Source organism: Amblyraja radiata, chromosome 15, assembly GCF_010909765.2.
Source record: "Amblyraja radiata isolate CabotCenter1 chromosome 15, sAmbRad1.1.pri, whole genome shotgun sequence".
NCBI lineage: Eukaryota > Metazoa > Chordata > Chondrichthyes > Rajiformes > Rajidae > Amblyraja > Amblyraja radiata.
The window spans coordinates 2,701,164-2,717,479 of NC_045970.1; the positions used below are offsets into that span (position 1 = coordinate 2,701,164).

Consider the following 16,316-nt stretch of genomic DNA (forward strand, 5'->3'; position numbering starts at 1 on the left):
TATAGATGATCAATCTGATGTGCGCGCCACGTTCTAGATTACAATGTTAATCCCCACAATGTGGTCATGGCTGATCTAGCCCAGGACTGAACTCCTCTTTGCCCCATTCCCTTTGATTCCAATTCCCCTAATTTTCAAAAATGTATCTTCCTCAGGTTTAAATACGTCTAACATGTTAAACCTCTCAGAGTCTCTTGGTTGGAGAATCCCAGATATTCATTGCCCTCTGCCCATTCCGTGGTCCTTAGGATCAGATATAGGATCACCTGTCATTGTTCTAAATGCTACAGAACACAAACACCTCCCTACATTCTGGCTAGGCAGTCTTGAGATCCCATAGATTACACAGCAGGCCAATTAGTTTGGGAACAACAGCTGAAACAGATTAAACATTTACCTAGTTCTGAATTATTGATAAATGCTGCATTTATTTCTGAAATGTCACCCACAATTTTGTGACTGTGCACTTTCACTTCACCAAACTGTTGTGTAACCCCTCACCTTCAGAAACACCAGACTGTCTTTTTTGATCCATCTGTTGTTGCAACTTTAAGAGTTCCTCCTGAATGGAATTTAAATTCTCTTTAATCTCTCCAAGATTTTTCTCCATTGTATTTAGAATCTTCTTCTCTTCCTCTCGGATATCTGCCAGTACGCGCTGCTCTTTCTCAGTGAGAATCTGGTGCTGTTCTGCAAAGTAAGATATGGTCTTGGACTGAAGGTTGTGTGACTATTTCTGTGAAATGAAAGGTGAAGATCAACATATAATGTCACTGATTGTGTTTCCTCACGACTTTGACTGTGACATTTGCCCGGTACATTTTTTATTTGCTTTGGTATTTCAATAGCTTCTCTAAATGCTTCTGAAATGTTGTGAGGGTAATCTTATAACCCATCAATCCTCTACCCCCAATACAATTCCCTGCCGCCTATTCCTTTTCACGTGCCCATTAATTTCCATTTATCCACAACCACCTACTTTCGCAGGGATAATTTACAGTCGCCAATTGAATCTGGGGGGTACCACAATGTTCAGTGCTGGGACCCCAGTAATTTACAATATATATTTTGATGAGGGAATTAAATGTAACATCTCCAAGTTTGCGGATGACACAAAGCTGGGCGGCAGTGTGAGCTGCGAGGAGAATGCTATAAGGCTGCAGGCTGACTTGCATAGGTTGTGTGAGTGGGAAGATGCAGGTCAGATGCAGTACAATGTGGATAAATGTCAGGTTATCCACTTTGGAGGCAAGAACAAGAAGGCAGCTTATTATCTGAATGGTGTAAGAAGGAACTGCAGATGCTGGTTTAAACCGAAGAGAAACACAAAAAGATGGAGTAACTCAGCTGGAATAGGAATAGGAATACTTTATTGTCACATGTGACTAGGCACAGTGAGATACTTTGCTTGCATACACAATGTATACAAATAGCAGCCACCTGCGGCGCTGACAAAGTTACAAAGCACGCCGCTCCCCATTTTGTCCCCCCACCCCCCAACAGTTCCCCCCACGCCGGTTCTCCATTGTTCTTTGCCCCCCCCCCCCCCCCCGGGAGAGAAGGAATGGGTGATGTTTCGGGTCAAGACCCTTTTTCACATTCAATTGGTGTTAGATAAGGAAAGGGGAAGGTGCAATGAGACCTGGGTGTCCTTGTACATCAGTCAGTGCAGTGAAGAAAGCTAATCATTGCGTTGGCCTTCATTGGGAGAGGATTTGAGTTACATAGAAACATAGAAAATAGGTGCAGGAGTAGGCCATTCGGCCCTTTGAACCTGCACCGCCATTCAATATGATCATGGCTGATCATAGAAACATAGAAATTAGGTGCAGGAGTAGGCCATTCGGCCCTTCAAGCCTGCACCGCCATTCAATATGATCATGGCTGATCATCCAACTCAGTATCCCGTACTTGCCTTCTCTCCATACCCTCTGACCCCCTTAGCCGCAAGGGCCACATCTAACTCCCTCTTAAATATAGCCAATGAACTGGCCTTGACTACCCTCTGTGGCAGAGAATTCCACAGATTCACCACTCTCTGTGTGAAAAAAGTTCTTCTCATCTTGGTTTTAAAGGATTTCCCCCTTATCCTTAAGCTGTGACCCCTTGTCCTGGACTTCCCCAACATCGGGAGCAATCTTCCTGCATCTAGCCTGTCCAACCCCTTAAGAATTTTATAAGTTTCTATAAGATCCCCTCTCAATCTCCTAAATTCTAGAGAGTATAAACAAAGTCTATCCAGTCTTTCTTCATAAGACAGTCCTGACATCCCAGGAATCAGTCTGGTGAACCTTCTCTGCACTCCCTCTATGGCAATAATGTCCTTCCTCAGATTTGGAGACCAAAACTGTACGCAATACTCCAGGTGTGGTCTCACCAAGACCCTGTACAACTGCAGCAGAACCTCCCTGCTCCTATACTCAAATCCTTTTGCTATGAATGCCAACATACCATTCGCCTTCTTCACTGCCTGCTGCACCTGCACGCCTACTTTCAATGACTGGTGTACCATGACACTCAGGTCTCGTTGCATCTCCCCCTTTCCTAATCGGCCACCATTCAGATAATAGTCTACTTTCCTGTTTTTGCCACCAAAGTGGATAACCTCACATTTATCTACATTATACTGCATCTGCCAATGCATTTGCCCACTCACCCAGCCTATCCAAGTCACCTTGCAGCCTCCTAGCATCCTCCTCACAGCGAACACTGCCGCCCAGCTTCGTGTCATCCGCAAACATGGAGATGTTGCATTCAATTCCCTCGTCCAAATCATTAATATATATTGTAAATAGCTGGGGTCCCAGCACTGAGCCTTGCGGTACCCCACTAGTCACTGCCTGCCATAATGAAAAGGACCCGTTTACTCCTACTCTTTGCTTCCTGTTTGCCAGCTAGTTCTCTATCCACATCAATACTGAACCCCCAATACCGTGTGCTTTAAGTTTGTATACTAATCTCTTATGTGGGACCTTGTCGAAAGCCTTCTGAAGTCCAGATATAACACATCCACTGGTTCTCCCCTATCCACTCTACTAGTTACATCCTCGAAAAATTCTATAATATTCGTCAGACATGATTTACCTTTCGTAAATCCATGCTGTCTTTGTCCAATGATTTCACCACTTTCCAAATGTGCTGCTATCCCATCTTTAATAACTGACTCTAGCAGTTTCCCCACTACCGGTGTTAGACTAACTGGTCTGTTATTCCCCGTTTTCTCTCTCCCTCCCTTTTTAAAAAGTGGGGTTACATTATCTATCTTCCAATCCTCAGGAACTACTCCAGAATCTAAAGAGTTTTGAAAGATTATTACTAATATATCCACTATTTCTGGAGCTACTTCCTTAAGTACTCTGGGATGCAGCCTATCTGGCCCTGGGGATTTATCGGCCTTTAATCCATTCAATTTACCCAACACCACTTCCTGGCTAACCTGGATTTCACTCAATTCCTCCAACTCCTTTGACCCGCGGTCCCCTGCTATTTCCGGCAGATTATTTATGTCTTCCTTAGTGAAGACGGAACCAAAGTAGTTATTCAATTGGACCGCCATATCCTTGTTCCCCATGATCAATTCACCTGTTTCTGACTGCTTTTGCTTTTGCAGTCAGTTTTTATGTTCCCTGCCAGTTTTCTTTCATAATCTATTTTCCCATTCCTAATTAAGCCCTTTGTCCTCCTCTGCTGGTCTCTGAATTTCTCCCAGTCCTCTGGTATGCTGCTTTTTCTGGCTAATTTTTACGCATCATCCTTCGCTTTGATACTATCCCTGATTTCCCTTGTTATCCACGGATGCACTACCTTCCCTGATTTATTCTTTTGCCAAACTGGGATGAACAATTGTTGTAGTTCATCCATGCAGTCTTTAAATGCCTTCCATTGCATATCCACCGTCAACCCTTTGAGAATTAATTGCCAGTCAATCTTGGCCAATTCACGACTCATACCCTCAAAGTTACCTTTCTTTAAGTTCAGAACCATTGTCGCTCTCCATCCTAATGAAGAACTCAACCATATTATGGTCGCTCTTGCCCAAGGGGCCACGCACAACAAGACTGCTAACTAACCCTTCCTCATTACTCAATACCCAGTCTAGAATAGCCTGCTCTCTCGTTGTTTCCTCTGCATGTTGGTTCAGAAAACTATCCCGCATACATTCCAAGAAATCCTCTTCCTCAGCACCCCCGCCAATTTGATTCATCCAATCTATATGTCGATTGAAGTCACCCATTATAACTGTTTTACCTTTGTTGCACGCATTTCTAATTTCCTGTTTGATGCCATCCCCAACTTCACTACTACTGTTAGGTGGCCTGTACACAACTCCCACTAGCGTTTTCTGCCCCTTTGTGTTTCGCAGCTCTACCCATATCGATTCCACATCCTCCAAGCTAATGTCCTTCCTTTCCATTGCGTTAATCTCCTCTCTAACCAGCAACGCTACCCCACCTCCTTTTCCTTTCTCTCTATCCCTCCTGAATATTGAATATCCCTGGATGTTCAGCTCCCAGCCTTGGTCACCCTGGAGCCATGTCTCCGTGATCCCGACTATATCATAATCATTAATAGCTATCTGCACATTAAACTCATCCACCTTATTACGAATGCTCCTTGCTTTAGTTTAGTTTACTTTAGAGATACAGCGCGGAAACAATCTGTTTTACCAAGCCAAATAACATTTACATTTACCAAGTCAATTAACCTACAAACCTGTACGTCTTTGGAGTGTGGGAGGATACCAAAGATGTCGGAGAAAACCCCCGCAGGTCACGGGGAGAATGTAAATACTGCGTACAGACAGCACCCGTAGTCGGGATTGGGTATTCGACACTGCATTCGCTGTAAGGCAGCAACTCTACCGCTGCACCACCGTGGCCGCTCGAGGAGGTCAAGGAGCAAGGATGTCCTGCTGCAGTTGTACAGCGCCCTGGTGAGATCACACCTGGAGTATTGTGTGCAGTATCGTTTTCTTAATTTGGGGAAGGACATTCTTGCTATTGAGGAAGTGCAGCATAGGTTCATCAGGTTAATTACCAGGATGGTGGGGCTGACATGTGATGAAAGAATGGGTCGACTGGGCTTGTATTCATTGGAATTTAGCAGGATGAGAGGATATCTTAGAAAAACATACAAAATTCTTAAGGGATTAAACATATAGATACAGGAAAAATGTTGCCGATGTTGGGGGAATCCAGAACCAGGGGTCACAATTTAAGAAAAAGGGGTAGGCCATTTAGGACTAAGATGAGGAAAAACCTTTTCAACCAGAGAGTTGTGAATCAGTGGAATTATGTGCCACAGAAGGCAGTGGAGGTCAATTCACTGGATGTTTTCAAGAGAGACTGAGATTTAGCTCTTAGGGCTAACAGAATCAAGGGATATGGGGAAAAAGCAGGAACGGGGTACTGATTTTGGATGAGCAGGCATGATTAAATTGAATGGCGTTGCTGGCTCGAAGGGCCGAATAGCCTACGCCTGCACATGTTTTCTTTGCTTCCAGGACCATTGAACCAGCATGTATTGGGGTCGTGGAAGGAAACTGACGCGGTCACAGGGAGAAGGCGTGAACCACACGGGCAGCACCCGAGGTCAGGATCGAACCTGCTCACCAGAACTAGGTGACAGCAATACTACTTGTGTCACTGCGCTGCCCTATTATTACACGCATCACAGCGATCAAATCTACACAAGATCAGGAATTCAAAACTGGAAAGCCTCACCAGAACTCCAAAAATCTTCTGTTTCTGTTGCTGCTCCATTTGCTGGATCTCTGATTTATTTTTGTGAGAGATTCGAAGGAAGATTTCACCTGATCCTGGGATTGTGATTGAAAATCAGAGAATTAAATTGTTGAACAATAAGAAGGAATTAAAATGACGTTATTAAAATCAGTTTGCAATTACCTTGTATATTTGAACAGCTTCTTTAACCGGCATGAAGCGGTGATCACTGTGTTCCCGCGCATCTCGACAAATCACACAGATCAGCTTCTTGTCCGTTTCACAAAACAGCTTCAGTTCTTCCTGATTTTCCTCGCACTGAAGTTTACTTTCCTTCTCTGTCCGATTCAGGCTCAGTGTTCGAGCTTTCTCAGAAAGTCTCGCCAAGGCCCGATTCACCCTGAGGCTGCAGTCTATAAACTCCTCTCTACATTCCTGGCAGGAGTTTCTCCTCTCCTTGTCCCAACTCTGGGTGATACAGGAGCGGCAGAAGTTGTGCCCACACTCCAGTGACACCGGATCGGTGAAGAAATCCAGGCAGATGGGACATGTTGCCTCCTCAGTTAAACTCTCGACCTGGTCCTACGCAGCCATTTTAACCGCCACTTCCTGGTTCAAAACGCATTCCCTTTGGCGCAACCAAAGATCCTATAGTGGAGCTCTGCTATAGGATCTTTGAGCGCAACTGCTGAACCCCTGCAGTATCGCGAGTGTCTACTGCACATGCTGCCGTCTCGGGAATGAATGGTCCCTGCCTGCTTCAAAAAATCCATCATTGTACCGGTGCCAAAAAATGCCTCCCCAGCCTGTCTTAATGACTACCTTCCGGTGGCCCTTACCTCGGTAGTCATGAAATGCTTTGAGAGGCTGGTGAAGAAACACATCTGCGCCTTCCTCCCTCGGAACATGGACCCGTTGCAGTTCGCATACCGTCCAAACAGATCCACAGACGATGCGGTCTCCCAGGTCTTGCACACCGCTCTCTCCCATCTGGACAGCCAGAAGGGGGGCTACGTGAGGATGCTGTTCATAGACTACAGTTCAGCCTTCAACACGACAGTCCCCACCAGACTGGCCGGGAAGCTACTGGAATTGGGGCTCAACACCTCCCTGTGTGCCTGGGTCCTGGACTTTCTCACCGCCAGGCCCCAGGTAGTCAAGATGGGAGGGAATACATCGAAGTCCCTCGCCCTGAGCACAGGATCGCCCCAGGGTTGCGTCCTCAGTCCCCTACTGTACTCCCTGTACATACATGACTGTGTGGCTAGGTTCAGCTCCAACTCAATAATCAAGTTTGCTGATGACACTGTGGTGGTGGGCCTGATCTCAGACAACGATGAGAAGGCCTACCGGGAGGAGGTGGCTGATCTAGCACTCTGGTGTCAGGACAACAGCCTCCTCTTGAACATCAAAAAAACGAAGGAGCTGATCGTGGACTTTAGGAGGGCACATCATCCGAGGACGTACACTCCATTGAGGATAAATGGGGATCCTGTGGATAGGGTGAGCTGTTTTAAATATCTGGGAGTCCACATCTCCGAGGATATGACATGGACATCACACCCCTCAGCACTCGCGAGTAAGGCAAGGCAGCGCCTTTACCACCTCAGGCAATTGAGGAAATTCAGAGTGTCTCCGAGGATCCTCCAGTGCTTCTACGCAGCTGCTGTGGAAAGCATCTTGTCCGGGAATATTACCATCTGGTTTGGGAATTGCTCTGCCCAGGACAAGAAGGCTCTGCAGAGAGTAGTGCGTTCGGCCGAACGCACTATGGGAACTTCACTTGCCCCCCTGCAGGAACTATACATCAGGAGGTGCAACTCCAGAGCCAACAAAATCATGAGAGACCCCTTCCACCCCTGCAACGGACTGTTCCAGCTGCTACGGTCAGGCAAACGCCTCCGTTGCCATGCTGTGAGAACGGATAGGTTGACAAGGAGTTTCTTCCCAGAGGCCATTCGGATTGTAAATGCCTTTCTCACCAGGGACTAACTATACTGAACGTTTTTCCTTCCAATATTTATTATGTAAAAGAATATGTGTGTTTATGATTGTGTCTATAGTTTGTTTGGTTGTTTGTTTGTTTGTCTTTTTGCACAAAGTCCGCGAGCATTGCCGCTTTTCATTTCACTGCACATCTCATATGTGTATGTGACGAATAAACTTGACTTGACTTGACTTGTTATTTGTCTGCAAGTGTTCAGCAAAGATCCTATAGCGGAGCTTCCTATAGGATCTTTGGTGTTCAGTGTGAAGGTGTCCTGCCCGCTTCCAACTAATCTCACACGAGGGAGGGATCAGTTAGATATTAAACAGCCCTGAATAGGGCTTGCGGCAGTCGCAGGCAGAACAGATAGCTGGAAAGAGAGCAGGAAAGATTTACGAGGATGTTGCCAGGACTCGAGGTTACGAGCGAAAGGGACACATTGAAGGCGGTGGGTGTATGAAACAAACTACTAGAGGAGGGAGATGAGGTCGGAACTATAACACCATTGTAGGAAAGGATGGAGGGACATCGACCATTCGCGAGCTGGTGGGATTTGTGCTGATGGGGCATCTTGATCTGCACGGGCAAGTTGGGCCGAAAGGCCTGCTTCCGTGCAGTGTGACTCTATGACTCAGTGAGGAACGGACAGGGCCGGCGCTAATGAGGCCTCGGGTGTAACTGACTTGCTCCTGTTGGACAGTGGAACCCGCCGCCCGCACCTCCATTCACAGCCCGGGATCAGGATGGACGCAGACCTCCCACCGGCTTCATTCTAATCCCCGTCACTGCACCTGCCTCTCATACACCAGTCTTCAGCTCACACTTACCCTCGCCGACAATGGGTCTACCTAGGCACCATTTGCCATTTGCCCTCTTCCCTTCTCCCCTCTCCCATCAGGCAAATGATGTAGAAGTGTGAAAACGCACTCCCCCAGATTCAGGGACAGGTTCTTCCCAGCGGTTATCAGGCAACTGAATCATCCTATACAACTAGAGAGCAGCGCTGAACTAGTATCTTCCTCATTGGTGACCCTCGGTCGATCCTTCTTTCCGCTGACTGGATAGCACGCAACCAAAAGCTTTTCACTACATCTCGGTACACGTGACAATAAACTAATGTAAACTACACTTACAGCCAGCTCTAATTGGTCCCGGACTTTCCTCGCCTCCAGATCTCCATTCCCACTCCACCCACCCCTCTCGTCTGAATAACGGACTCAAACCGAAACGTCATTCACCCTTTCACTCCAGAGATGCTGCCCGACCCGCTTGGTTACTCCAGCATTTGTGTCTATGTTTGGTATAAACCAGCATCTGCAGTTCTTTGTTTCAACACCAAGTCTCAGAGCTTCTTATGTCAGGGCAGAGGGCGGCATTCAAAGTCCGACCTCGAGGATTAGGGAGAAGGAGGGAAGCAACAGGGGCAGATGATCAGGGTTGTAAAAATGTCAAGGTATTTTTTATATGCTCAAATGGAATGCACTTGCAGTATCATTAATTCCATTCAATGTAATAGATTAATTCAATAGAGATATTCAATGTCACTTCATTGAATTTGGATTATGTGCACGGTGCTGGAAAAATCAATGGTAGTCAAAAATGCTGGAGAGGCAGCATCTATGCAGCGAAGGAAATAGGCGACGTTTCGGGTCGAAACACTTCTTCAGACTGATGTGGGGGTGTTTCTATGTTTCTAATTGTTCCATGCCGACCAAGATGCCCCATCTAAGCTGGTCCTATGTGCCGGGTTTGGCCCATCCCCTCCCCCCATCCGTTCAAATCCATGCACCTGTCCAAATGTTTTTTATATGCTCTTACATGCCTCAAATACCCGCCACGATGTAGCTGAGAAAGCGGCGAGGGAGGGGTGTGGCTACAACAGAAACAAGGAACGTTACCCGCATTGTACAGAGAGGTAGACAGAGCCCACCCGGAACACCACAACGTGTCGACGGGCTTTAGGACCCGGGGGAGCCCGGAGCTGTGGAGCCGCCGCGGCTGCTGCTGAACCCGCGGTCAATGGGGTTTCGGGCGCGAAACGGCGGCGGAACAATCAATGAAAGGGGCGGGGCCCGACTGAGGGGAGGCGGAGCTCAGTCCCGTCAATCACAGCCCTGACCAGAAAGTGGATGTCATTTGAAATCAGTTTCGGGTAAATTTCAGAAGGTACAGAATCTTAAAAGCGCCTACTACGAGTCTCAGGAACAGCCTCCTCTCCTCTGTTATCAGGCTTCTGAATGGTCCTTCCATACTAGACATTGTGGGTTGAAGGGCCTGTTCCTGTGCTGTATTGATGACGTCTTGTTTTCTCTGTTGAGCGCCAGTGGAAGATTGATTTCTGACAAGAGTGGAGCTTACTTTACTTTAGAGATACAGCATGGAAGTAGTCCCTTCGGCCCACCGAGTCCACATCGACCATCGATCACCAATTAACACTTGGTCTCTGTTATCCCACCTTCCCGTTCACTCCCAACATACTTGGGGCAATTTACAGAGGGCCAATTACCCTACAAAGCCGCATGTCTTTTGAATGTGGGAGAAAACCGGAGCACCCGGAGGAAACCCACGCGGTTACAGGGAGAATGTGCACCTCCGAACAGTGAACATGGTCAGGATCGAACCCGGGTCTCTGGCCCCGTGAGGCAGCGGTTCAATCTGCTGCTCCATTTACCTCAGAAATATTAACCCTAAATTTCCAGATACTGTACACTGCCCGACCTGCTGAATGCCGACAACGTTTTCTGTTTTTTTTTGGCATTTTATGGTCAGACTCACGTTCCAATCACCCATTTAACTGGAAAAACGTTGAAAACATTGACGCTGCCTCACTCTCCCTCCACGTTAGCAGCGGCGGCGCAGTACTGGATTCCACTGCTGGCGGCGCTGACTTCCCAGCCGCTGACTGGGAGGTTGCGTGCGGAGTTACAGACTGGGCGGGGTTGGTCGAGGGAGACAGAGAGCTGCTGTTAACCACATTCTGCTCTCTGGTGCTGGACTCAAGCAGGAACGAGTGCATTAACCTACGATGAGCGTTTGTCGGCACTGGGCCCGTACTCGCTGGAGTTTAGAAGGATGAGGGTGTCCCTCATTGAAACTTACCGAATAGTGAAAGGTTTGGATAGAGTGGATGTGGAGAGGATGTTTCCACTATTGGGAGAGTCGAGGACCAGAGGTCAGAGCCTCAGAATAAAAGGACGTCCTTTTCGGAAGATGAGGAAGAATTTCTTTAGTCAGAGGGTGGTGAATCTGTGGGATTCTTTGCCACAGATGGCTGTGGAGGCATAAGCCGTGGATATATTTAAGGTAGAGATCGATAGATTCGTGATTAGTGTGGGTGTCAGAGGTTCCTGACGTTGGGGGAAGTCCAGAACCAGGGGCCACATAGTTTAAGAATAAGAGGTAGGCCATTTATAACGGAGATGAGGAAAAACTTTTTCACCCAGAGAGTTGGGAGTCTGTGGAATTCTCGGCCAATCTCTGGATGCTTTCAAGACAGAGTTAGGTAGAGCTCTTAAAGATAGCGGAGGCAGGGGATATGGGGAGAAGGCAGTAACGGGGTACTAATTGTAGGTATGTTGCAAAGCCTACCTGAAGCGTCGTTGAAGATCTGCTGCTGAGGGTGTGCGCGATTTTGGCGCCGTTTAGAGGGGGCGGGTTTAAAACGCGATTTTCTCTAAGCTGTTCCAATCGAAAATGTTCAGCCTAGTTAATTATTAACGAAAAATCGCTGGAAGACCCCGTCGCAAAAGCTATTATTAGGTTTAAAGGCCTTGAATAATAGTTATAGTAGTTTAAAAATCAATCTCTAAACCCGCGACCGTCAGCAACCGCAGGGTCTCATAAAGCAAATAGCAGAAGTTAGGTTGTATATTTTTACATTAAAAAGGGCTTCTAAAGATCCCTTTATACTAAGTTTAATATTGCGAGTAGCTCAATTTGGGCCCATTATATCGCGCAGTATTTTTCTCGGCATTTGGGGGCACAAATCTACCGCAATGTGAACGTTCTAAACCAGCGCGTTCCACAGGGACCCACTGGAAAGCTGATTTAAATGGGCATTTATTTACAGCAATTAAACACTAAATTCCTTCCATTTGGCCTATAAATTAATGTAAATGAGATTTAAAAATCATGTTTTATTGTGAATTATTTGTGAATATTATTTGGACATTTAGGCTATTTAAAAATGTTAATCATTTATTAAGAAATGGATAGATGTTTAGATCTAGTAATTGAAGTCTGAAATTAGCTACAATTAGGTAACTAACTAATTATATGCTTTAATTTCAGGTCATCCAAGTAAGATTATTTTATATTTGTTTCAGAATGCTTCAATCTATGATAACTGAAAATTTCATTCAGTTCTCTTAATTTTTAAGAAAGTTATGGGCTTTTGACTGTTCACGATCACAGCTTTTTTGTTATGTCCATAGAAAATCAATAGGGAACAAGATGCTCATTTCCCAGTATGAAAATGGCCATAACTTTTTAAATACTTGAGATATGAAAGTGAATTAGGTGTCAAATTAAACTTATTTTTATGCTTTATCTGATGGGATAAATTACAGACTTGATTTTTAAAATCTCAAAATTTTGTAACATTGCTACTAATTGTGGAGGATCAGCCATGATCACATTGAATGGCGTGCTGGCTCGATAGACCGAATGGCCGACTCCTGCACCTATTGTCTATTGTCCATAGAGGTCAGCTTTAGAATTAAAGGACATTCTTTTAGGAAGGAATTTCTTTAGTCAGAGGGCGGTGAATCTGCGGAATTCATTGCAACAGAAGGTTGTGGAAGCCAAGTCAGTGGATGTTTTTAAGGCAGAGATAGATAGATTCTTGATTAGTGCGGGTGTCAGTGGATATGGGGAGAAGGCAGGAGAATGGGGTTAGGAGGGAGAGATGGATCAGCCATGCATGAATGGCGGAATAGCCCTGATGGGCCGAATGGCCTAATTATGCCCCTAGAACGTATGAAGAGTGAACACGGCAGGAGAATGGGGTTAGGAGGGAGAGATAGATCAGCCATGATTGAATGGCGGAGTGGAAGTAATGGGCCGAATGGCCTAATTCTTCTCCTATCACTTCTGGCAGTATGAGAGACGGTTTCAAAGCTGGCCAGTCGCGTGTTTGTTGCGATCGCAGTCACGACGAGCTCCCCATTGTCGCCGCCGCTGACCAGTGTCTCTTCATTCCTCAGCTGTCCAAGCGGCCGCAGCGGAAGGCCGTCTACGAAAGGTGCGGAGATAATCTTATCGAGACACAGCCCGGAAACAGGCCCTTCGGCCCAACGAGTCCGTGCCGACCAGCGATCATCTGTTCGTGAACTCGTTTAGTTTAGAGACACAGCGCGGAAACAGGCCCTTCGGCCCACCGAGTCCGTGCCGACAAGCGATCGCCCGTTCACACACTAGTTTAGTTCAGAGATACAGCGCGGAATCAGGCCCTTCAGCCCACCGAGTCCGTGCAGACCAGCGATCACCTGTTCGCAAACTAGTTTTGTTTGGAGATACAGCGCGAAAATAGGTCCTACGGCCCACCGAGTCCGCGCAGACCAGCGATCGCCCGTTCACATACTAGTTTAGTTTAGAGACACAACGCGGAAACAGGCCCTTCAGCCCATCGAGTCCGTGCCGTCCTACGATCACCGCACATTAACACTATCCTATACACACCAGGGACAATTAACATGAACAAGGCAAAAACAAGTTCAATCTCTTCCTCTCTTTGTTCTCCCACATTCGGGGGCAGCTTTTAAGGTTACCAAATGACAGTTTAGGTGGTCAATTAAGACGGATTGCATGACACGTGCGATAATGTGCTCGGACGAAGTGCGTAGTTACCAGTCGGAAATTATGGTCAATGAAGCATTCACATATTATTTCTGCTTCAAATAAAGTCACAGACTAAACATATTCACCAATTAAGACATGATATATACCACAATGACAAGCAGCAAAATTATAATACAGTATCTCAACTCTTTTTACACATTGCAATTAATGCAATTTCTATTATTTCTTTCCACTTCCAAACAAAAATCAGGTTGGATTATTCACCGTATGATCAACCTCGGTGAGACCAAGCGCAGGCTTGGCGATCGCTTCGCACAACACCTCCACTCAGTTTGCAATAACCAACCTGATCTCCCGGTGGCTCAGCACTTCAACGTCCCCTCCCATTCCGAATCCGACCTTTCTGTCCTGGGCCTCCTCCATGGCCAGAGTGCGGCCCACCGCAAATTGGAGGAACTGCACTTCATATTTTGCTTGGGTAGTTTGCACCCCAGCGGTATGAACTTTGACCTCCAATTTCAGGTAGTCCCTACTTTCTCCTCCGCGTCCCAGGTCTCCCTCAGCCCACTGTCTCCGCCTCTTTCTTTGTTCTCCCCCCCCCCCCCACCCGCACCCTCGCATCAGTCTGAAGAAGGGTCTCGACCCGAAACGTCGCCTATTTCCATCGCTCCATAGATGCTTCCTCGCCTGCTGAGTTTCTCCAGCATTTTTGTCTACCCATTCACTCCAGTTCTGTTATCCCACTTTCCTCACCCATTCCCTACACATTAGGGGCAATTTTACAGACAAGTTAACCTACAAAGCCAATGCGTCTTTGAGATGTGGGAGGAAACCCACATGCCTGCAGGGAGAATGTGCAAATTCAACACTGACAGTGCCTGAGAACAGGATCGAACATAGATCTCTGGCGTGTGAGGCAGCAAGTCCACTAGCTGTGCCACTATATTTTATTTTCCAACACACACAAAATTATACGTTGATAACTTTGGTTACTAAAAAAAAAGAAACTATTCATTTTCAGTCTTAAATCTCTAAGTGACGCTATGTCCCCCTTTACAGCTACTGTATGTTTTAATTCAGTTCAAGGCTATTGGGGCAGTACATTGGCCATAAAGTTGCTGCCTAAAATTGCCAGTGACCTGAAATTGATCCTGAATATGGCTGCTGTCTGTATGGAGTTTTGTTTAATCATTTATAACATTGTTTACAGAGTACTATGTTTACATATTCTGTTGTGCTGCTGCAAGTAAGGATTTCATTGTTTTAATTGGGATGTGAGAGAATAAAACACGCTTGACTCTTGACTTACGTCACTGATGTGTGGGATAGAACTAGAGTACGGGTGATCGGTGGTCGGCATGGACTCACTGGGCCGAAGGGCCTGTTTCCATGCTGTATCTTTAAATTAAACTAAAAATACTAAAACCAGAGGGAGTCTAAAGAAAGGTCTCTACCCGAAACGTCACCCAATTTCTTCTATCCAGAGATGCTGGCTGCTCCATGGAGTTCCCCCACACAATTAAAGCATGGAATAGTCTTCACCCTACCATAGTTACCCAACCAGACGCAACAAAATTTAAGGTGGCTCTTTTTTCCTCAATAACCCTTTTTTGCTAAAGTCCAAGTCAAGAGTCAAGAGAGTCTTATTGTCATGTGTCCCAGATAGGGCAATGAAATTCTTGCTTGCTGCAGCACAACATAATATGTAAACATAATACAGAACAGGAGATAAAAGTTCAGTGTGTCTATATACTATAAACCATATATATACACAATAAATAAACAGATAAAATGCAATAGGCTGTTATTTTTCAGAGTTTGGAGTTTGGTTGTGGTGGGTCCATTCCAGTTTCAATTCCATTTGAAATATTTTTGGAGGGCCAAGAAACCAAGAAGCAAGATTTACTCCAGAGAGTTGCTCCAGCTCCAGGGAGTAATTCTGCGTTGGTTTTCAGATGTCGCGGTGAGGCGGCAACAGGACAGCAATGGCGGCAAGATCTCCCACAATGCAAAGGGAGGGAGAAAGTGGCCGACGCCAAACAGCTGCCGTGGCATTGCGCATGTGCAGTGCGCCACATGCGCACAACCACGGCCGATGATGTGCTGGCCGTGGTTGTGCGCATGCGCAGGGAGAGGGATGTGCAGGCTCTAGCAGTGCGCATGTGTAAGGCCTAACGATTTACTCCCTGGAGTAAATCTTGCTTCTTGGTTTCTTGGTCTTCCAAAAATATTCCAAATGGAATTGAAACTGGAGTGGACCCACCACAAACAAACTCCTCAAAAATAACAGCCTATTGCATCATCGGCCGTGGTTGTGCCGTCCGTGCCGAGCGGAGAGCCGAGACCCGAGAGCCGGACACGGATGGCGGGCGGAGACGGAGAGTGACAGAGAGAGAGAGATAGACTGAGAGGGGGCCGCTCAGAATTAAATTGAATTGAATTGAATACCTTTATTGTCATTCAGACCTTACGGTCTGAACGAAAATGATAGGTGTCCCGGTGCTTGCCAAGCCGGGCAAAATGTCATGGCTTTTAGGTTGCCTGGTGGGACTGTAGATTGCCATTGGCTCCCGGGCAACCGCTAATTTCAAGCCCTGCTGTATCTACGTGGGTCCACTGTATCAGACTGTATCTACGTGGGTCCACTGTATCACTGTATCTCTGTGGGCCCAGTGTATCACTGTATCTCCGTGGGTTCACTGTATCAGACTGTATCTCCGTGGGTCCAGTGTATCAGACGTTATCTCCGTGGGTTCACTGTATCAGACTGTATCTCCGTGGGTCCAGTGAGGTGGTGGTGTTGCATT

The 16,316-nt window shown here is 46.5% G+C and overlaps 1 long non-coding RNA gene across 1 annotated transcript; it reads right to left on the reverse strand.

The window, feature by feature from the left end:
- Nucleotides 1-682: 682 nt before the first annotated feature.
- Nucleotides 683-6,339, reverse strand: LOC116981598. Its single transcript, XR_004414239.1, has 3 exons — nt 5,907-6,339; nt 5,724-5,818; nt 683-736 (listed from the first exon to the last, which is right to left on the reverse strand). It is a non-coding gene; the product is annotated as an uncharacterized LOC116981598 (long non-coding RNA).
- Nucleotides 6,340-16,316: the final 9,977 nt, after the last annotated feature.